Source organism: Akebia trifoliata, chromosome 10 (genome assembly GCF_017979445.1).
Source record: "Akebia trifoliata isolate Shusen 1 chromosome 10, ASM1797944v1, whole genome shotgun sequence".
NCBI lineage: Eukaryota > Viridiplantae > Streptophyta > Magnoliopsida > Ranunculales > Lardizabalaceae > Akebia > Akebia trifoliata.
The window spans coordinates 6,187,378-6,195,739 of record NC_141384.1 but is presented as its reverse complement, the minus strand read 5'-3'; positions in this window follow the sequence as shown (position 1 = coordinate 6,195,739).

Below are 8,362 nucleotides of genomic sequence, written 5' to 3'. Positions count from 1 at the left end.
TAATATTTCTGCCAAACACAATGGAAATATTTTTTTATTTATTTTAATTTATTAAATTCATTTTTTTTTTTTAATTTATTGATTTAATATATTTTTATTTGACTCATCCAAGTCGTTTTGCGAGTTTTTACTTGACTTGACTCAACTCGTTAATGTGCTTTTAACTGGGGAAGGTAATTCTGTCAAACACGTTAAATACAACGTAAGAAGACTTCCAACTTCCAAATATTTTTTGATTTACATTTTCTTGTTCAGCATTCTTTGCGTTGACCAAATAAAATGTCTGACAATATGATTAGAGTAGTCTTGCATCCAATATCAATGGATCGGGTTGGCCCAAAGTCCAGTCTGATTTGGACCATTTTAGAACTGGCTTGGTTAAGGAAAGTAAGTCACATAGGTCCACTAGATCTATTTATTTGATAAGCCTATGTATCATTAACAAGTAAGGAGTAATTGGTCTAAGCCCAAAGCCCACCCATTCCTTTTGTTTATCTGCTAAACTGGTATAATTTAATTAAAAATTATAAAATAAATAAAATTAAAAGAAGTTATTAAAAAGTATCCAGAAAGGATACTCGAGTTTACTCATAACTACCAACACAGAAGAGGAAAGATAATAAAATTGAAGGGGTATTATCGGAATAGGGAAAAAAAGAATAAAATTGAAAGTTTTCCTCGAGATTCATGATAATATTAAATCTCAACCGTCCTATTTTATTATGCAAATTGCACATTTTGTAGTTTGTCTAGGGAATGTTAAAAAATAAAATAATTATTTTATGATGTTTTTATGAATTAATTTTTTTTATATATTTTATTAATGTATATTTAGGTCAAAACTACTCACTCAATATTGTAATATACAAACGTACGAATGAATCTCTTGTTTTATTACATGAGTTGGGTAGGATTTTGAGTTCAACTAAATACAACCCGTTTAAGACACGTCAATACCTACCCAATTCGGTCCAAAGAAACCCGAACCATACTAGATCCATGAATGTAGATCATTGGATGGTCATGGGAGTCAACATCTAGTTCATGACTACTTGTTGACCATCTCAAGATATGAATGTGAGGCTCAAGGATATAATTCGAGAAGAAAATTATAATGTCCAACTTATTAACAACGAATGGTCAAAATATGGGAAGATAATCCCTTTGAAAATTGACCACAATGAAGTTTGCCTTTCCATGTTAGTCATTAGCGTAGGTATCAAATGAAATGTGGTTTTACCCCAAAAAAAGTCCATTTGAGCACACAACCACTCCATCAAATGTGTTGAATGTGTGGTTGCACACTAGAAGATTATATTCGATCACACAAATCCCCTCGAATGAATTTAGGACAAAATTAAAGAGAATAGGATCGGATCTATAACCAATCCAATATTTATTGGATTGGGTCTCTATTGATCCGATTTTATTAGATCAAAACATTTGGATTTAAATCTAAATTGAGGATAATTGTTATTTGATCAATCATATCAATCAATTTAAAGAAGAAAAAAAAAATTATAAAACGATACTGAAGTTACCGTAAAAGTGAAAACTCAGGAGACGTGATACGACCAAAAAAAAAAATGTGTGATGAAACATAGGATACAAAAGGAAATCTATAAATAATATACCCCATGTGTGAAATCTTCATATATCAAGCATAAACTCTATCAAAATTCCCACTAAAGTCATCGTAAAAGTATTTTCAAGGAAACACGCCAAAGAATTTGAATGAGAAAAAACCACTTGACTATTGACCTCCTAGAAACTAGATTTTTACCCACACAAAAGACATTGAAGAAAATGTAGAAGTAGTTTCAATCATTGTTAAACTAAGATAAAGTTGATTAAAATGGTTTGACAAATTCAACAAATTGACCAAATAGAAAAAATATATAAGTTGAAGTTTCACAAAGAGTGAAAGGAATGTCTAAGAGAGCGTGAATTGAAATAGTGAAAATGTATATAAGCAAACTTTCAATAACAAATGACATGGATCTCAACAAAATTAAATGGTAGAACAAGATTTGTTCAATTGATCCAAATTGTTTTGGAATAAGGCAGCTTTGACCATGATTATGATATATCTAATGTGAGAATTGGCGAGAAATACATATGTTTCTACTCTTCCAATTTTATACAAAAGGAATTGCCAATTAGATGAAATCCTAATACAAGAAGATAATGTAGACACCCCAATTTGAACGGTCCACCACTTGAAAGGATTTAAAATATCGATTTTTCTAATAAAATTCGCCAACGAACCTAAAAAGTTCAAATCGTCGAAACTTGACATTTTGATTAAATCGAATGTTCCTAAGACCCCTAAAGGTCTCATGAGCCCGCAACGACACTTTACATGCCCCCCACCTTCTCCATCTCTCGCTTTTCCATTCTCAAATCTGAAACTACCTCAAGCCTACTTAAAGCCTACCAATCGTTAATTCCTTAAAAAAAATCATTTTTACCTCACCCAACTTAGCCTAACCATAACTCCGTACAACCTAAACCCTAAAACTCACTTACCTTCAAAGCCCTATCATAAAATAAACCCTATCTAATCCCAACAACCTAAAATTTTAAGCCTAACATTATAAAACCCACATCCATATTTATAATCATAATCTACAAACAATTATTCACATCAACCAATCAACATTTATAATCAAATGGAACACTTATCATCACTACAACTCACATCCCAAAAATCATTCTTCCCAACCTAACCCATCACATTTCTTTAAAAAAATCAGTACCCATACTCCATGTCATAAACCTAACTCATCACCTTTCTCTAAAAAAATCACATACCACATCACAACCCACACCCTTCTCTCATCATTCCCTCCAAATCCATCCTCACAAGTCATCCACACGCTCTTTTTATCAATCAATCTATCTATCTAAATACGCAATCGCCACACCTTTTAAACACATATCACTACATCATTCACCTTTTTAATACCTAACCACCTAACCCCTTACACAATATATCTTTTCAATCAAATACCACACCCATTCACCTCACCAAACACTCAACCCAAATGGGTTGAGGGATCCAACCTATTTGGATAAAAAAAACTATCTATTTACCTCTTTTTCCACAAATACCCTCCTCTTAACCCTAAATTTCACATCTTTCACCCTTAAACCCCATGTCATTCTCTATTTTTCTACCTTTTCACCCCATCATGTCCTCAAAAACAACCCTCAACACCTATAAATACCCCCTTTACCTTCTAAAAAGGCACCAAGTCTAAAAAAAAAAAAATCCCTCAATTTTATTCTACTCAACTTTCATTTTCTTTCATTACTTCATCACTTTAAAAAACATACTTTCATAATTTTACTAAGAACCCAAGAAGAAGAAAAGAAGGAACAAGATAAAGACTCAAGTCTCAAGGTAGGGTTACTAGCATTGCATTATTCCCTCTTTCTCTTCACCATCACCCTCTTCTATATTCCTTTTTTTTTAGCAAACTTCTAAGATGTAGTGTTTCCTCTCCCCTATCTCCAGTAGATCGGACTTCGATTTGGTTGAAAGTATAGAAGTTGTAACCATCTTCAAAAGAAAATTGTTTTATATCTTAAAACACTCTTTATAAAACACTCTTTGCACACACTTCACTCAACTCGTTTTAAAGCAATCAGTATTAGGGTCATTCACAATTCATGACAATGGACCCGCACTCATTAGCCAATACTTTTCAAAAAATATATGTTCCCAAGTCTAGATTTTCATAAGGATCATCTCCTTCAATAAGATGATCCACATAATTCGAGCCGATAGTAAATCCCTTCTTAGAGTACAAGTTGTCAATCGATCAATTCTTTTATTTTATTTTATCCAAAAATGACCATGTTACTTTTAAGGTTACCACCAATTGATGGAGAGAAATGGGTACTTAACACTTTTCCCTTTCTCTAATTAAACCACTAACCTAGATCTTAGGTCGATCGATGTTTTATCTGTACGAGAGTTACTAAAAACCTAAACAACACTTTTTCTAAAAATACACCTTGGGTGATCATTTACACTCTTTTACAAAAAGGAATGGTAACAACTTCAAACCCTCGTAGAGGTGATCTTCGAAAATCGAAAATCACACATCTAAAGATAATATAGAGAAGAAGATTGAGATATGGGTAAGAGCGAGTCTACACTGCATTACAACTTATTGCTTATCCCCATTTGAAAATGTTTCTCAATCATTAGATATAATAAGAAAATCGTTGATTTAAAATCCGTTCGTTGATATCAAATTACAATTTTAATTGATTTTTTTTGTTTTGGTGGACCGCACGTACCATTGCACTCGACATGTGTATAATAATTAAATAATCACTTTTTTTGTGGAGGGACATATAAAGATCAAAGTGATGACCTGAAGAGTAAACTCATTCAGTATTGCCATTCAATAACCCCTAGTGGGTAACCTTATTTGATTAGATCATCATTGAAAATTATTTCTTCCATTTAATCTTAAGTTATCTGATCGGAACAGATCAAATTTTAGATATTATTGTCGGATCCATTGACACTCCTCCACTCCCACTACACATAAACACGCACCTAGGATAAATATCCATGAATAAAATAAAGAATAATCTATGGTTTAATAGTTTGACCCTAAGATGTGAACCTTCCAAAATGAATAAACAACACAAAAGTCAAAAACCAATTAAAAAAATGGAAATCTTCACAAGCCACTAGTATTACATGGTATGCCAACCCACTAACAAATCCTGGATGATCTTGTCCATCTAAATCTCTGACCGTTGATTATGATCCAACGGTTAGAAGTGCCCACAGTCCTAAGATGGATACCTGGCCCCACAACAACTTTAGTCCACGCTTGTCATTAATAAAAATAATAATACAAAGCCAAGACCATAAAATCAGTAAAGATTTGTCCAATCTTCAAACGATTCTGTTTGAATGCTAACCAAATGACACTAAATGAAGATTCATAATTTTGTTTTAGTACATAGGACAAACCGACATTCAAGGAGATACGTATAATCTTATTATTGATTATTTTAATTTGAAAATATGGGTAATAAGCCAAAAATATATATAAATTTTGAAATTTATTTTAAAATATTATTAATGTTGAATAATTTTAAATAATATGAATTCAAATGGATTTATGTGACCCCTTTATTTGTTATCTTTAAAAGCTACTCATAATTTCATTGTTGAATCATTTAAATTTGATTTTTTTTTTAAGAAACAAAATCTCATAGCGATATGATCGAATATCATATTAGAATATTATTTTTGAAAATAGTAGAAATAATTAAAATAAATAAATCAAATAATGACAATTATTTTCTCAAAATGGAATGTAGGTAACACTGATTTTCATGAATCGATGCTTAATATGTCACTATGTCATCCACTACGGATGGCGGTAAGGACATAAGAAGAGAATGATGGCTACTTTGACAAGGTCTAAAACCTTATCTTGGGACAATTGTTGGTTTAAAATCCTTTCCAACCTCAATCTCCTTACGTAAGGTTGGGTGATTTAGTTCCATTGATTCCCATTTCGACAAACGTAACCAGGTTTCTTAGGACGAGTTTGATTGCACGACAAGTTCTAAGAAAAATAGTTTGTCGTGCAAAACTTAAATTTAATGGTATTTAAGTGCAAAATAAATATAAAAAGTGGAAAAAATGAAATTTCACGCGTATGAGATTTGCCTATTGAGGCAACAAATCTTCTCACCGTTCCTCCTGAAAAAATGATTTGCCACATGGCACCAAATTTGGATCTCATAAATGCCCTTGTTATTATGTTTATAGTTGATCTAAGCAAGGTCATCTTAGTAAAAATCAATAAAATTGCTACCACCAACCCGATAATCATGGTGGTTAGTTCTCAAAACTATAAAAATATTCCCTTTTTATTATATAATGTTTAAAAATCATTTAATCATGATTTTAAATTACAAATAAACTCTTTTGATACATATACATTTTCTCATTGTACTACCTTCTAATTTAATTAAGAGAGAGAGAGGGGAAAAAAAAACACTTTCCTTACTAAATGTGTAAGATTTCAAATCTTATTAGAGGTCGTTAAGCTCAAATAAATTACCAAATTAGCAATCCAAATTCCAACACCACAGCCCTATAGATTTCATGTAAAATCTTACATTCGGGAAAAAAAAAATTCAAATTTTTTTTTTTTTTTGACTTGATCCAAGGATTTGAAAATGAACAATTATTGAACTCCCAAATTTAAAATTAAAATTTAAGTTGAAAATTAATATTTTTTTTAACCCTTTTTTTAATTTTTTTTAAGTTCATATTTTTTTTTTCTCCACACCCCTATTTTTGGGTGCCACAAGGTGAGCTCAAAATGCTAGACACACTTAAAAATTTTGAACAAAAAAAGAAAATTCTATATGACCCTTTTAAAATGAAAAAGTACAAAGATTTTTCTCATAATTGTCCATGATGTGCTCAAACAGAAGAAGAAGAAAAAAAAAGGATTTGCCTGCACATCATTTGCTTGATTAATGATTTGCAAGGTTAGTTGAGTGAAAATAGCTTAAATTTGCATTTGTCATTTTTTTTTAACATAATAGTTGAAAATCTCTCATTATATCATCCTTTGTCTAATTTATATTACATTTTTTTAGGATTACAACATGTGACTCTTTTTAGATTTCATGGCATATCGTAGTGTCCTCGATTTATCAAAAGACCAAACCACATGTCCTTTGATTACATCATTATTTACTCATTATGTAGAATGACTAACATTATCATTTTAATCTTTGGATTCTGACGTTTAGTTTATCGAGATAGTCCTAGAAATTGAATATCGAGAACGTTTAAGAATTTCTTATTCTTGATCTGTAGAATGATTCTCTTGTTGTGAGTTGTCTCGTATCCTATAGATTAGTGCAACGGATTAGGGTTTTAAAATGCAAAAAGAGCTTATGCCTATTTTGTGTGTGTGTGTGTGTGTGTGACGGATAGGAATTTCTAGGGATTTAATCTTGTTCAAGAGTATTGATTTAGTATAGATCCCATTCCTAGAGTAGATACACTTAAGAACCCCATAAATTCTTTGCCTTTTGTATAATGTTTATTCCTTTTTTTTTTCATCATTTTTATTTTGTTTTTACTCACACTTCTAGAAATTTATTTCATCATTGAATTTTGGACTCGGGAAGATTTTAGGAAAATTTACTTAAAGTACTATCGCTAAAGGGTTTCTTTCTAAATAGTCCTAAGTTTTTGAGGGGTACCTTGGCAAGACATTTAGTATTTTTTTTTTCTTCTAAATGGTCATTGGACCCCATCTCCCACATTTCTCACGATTGAATGTCCTAACCATTTGAGCTCATCGTTTTCATTCAAAAATTAGATTTTTGACATTTCCATCAAGTTTCGGAGACTCCATTCATTCGAAAAGGATTTAAGAAAGAATAAGTTATTTTCAATGATTTTTTCAAAAAACATTTTTAGTTTTTGGATGAAAATTGATTAAGAATGGTTCTTTTGAGTTAAAATCATTTAAACAAGTTATTATCTCAAGTTTTTAATTGATCTTTCTATATATTTTAGTTGGAAAAAGTCAAAAATTGGAAATGAGTGGGTTTTACCAATGTTGAGTTCGATAGTAAATAAAAAGTTGTGAACTCAATGGTAGATAGTGGTGAATTCGACATTAAAAATTGTGAACTCGACATTAAATAAAAAAGGTGGTGAGTTCGCCGACAACGAGGGACCATTAAGAAAGAAAAAAAGTTTACTAAGGCGGTGTTTGTTTGCGCTATTTTTCAGCGCTTATTACTGAAAAAAATTAAATTCACCACTTTTGTCAAAATAGCGCGTTTGTTTACTCTATATTTTCAGCGCTTATTGCTAAAAATAAGTGAAAAAAGTTCAGCACTATTTTAATGCTGAAAAAAAGTACTGAAACAGTAAGCACTTCACTTTTTTCAACACGGACAAGTATGCCCTTTATTTTTTTGAGCATGGACAAGTATGCCATTTATTTTTTTGAGCATAGACAAGTATGCCCTTATTCTTAAAAGGATATTACCTCTTATATCCCATGGATAAGTATATAAACACCCCACAAATTAATAAACCCACACCATAGCTAAATTATTTTGTCTTATATGGGTTAAAAGTTTTGGAATGAGTTGATTTTTGGTGAGGATGATCTCTACAATGAGGAGATCATCCTCAAAAAATCAGCACATCTTAAAACTTCTAACCCTATCAAAACAAGTTCAAGAACCGTAAATTATCCTTTTTTTTTTAAAACTATTTTTGACGAGTTAAAAGTTTCAAAATAGACTAATTTTTGGTGAGGATGATCTCTAGATCATA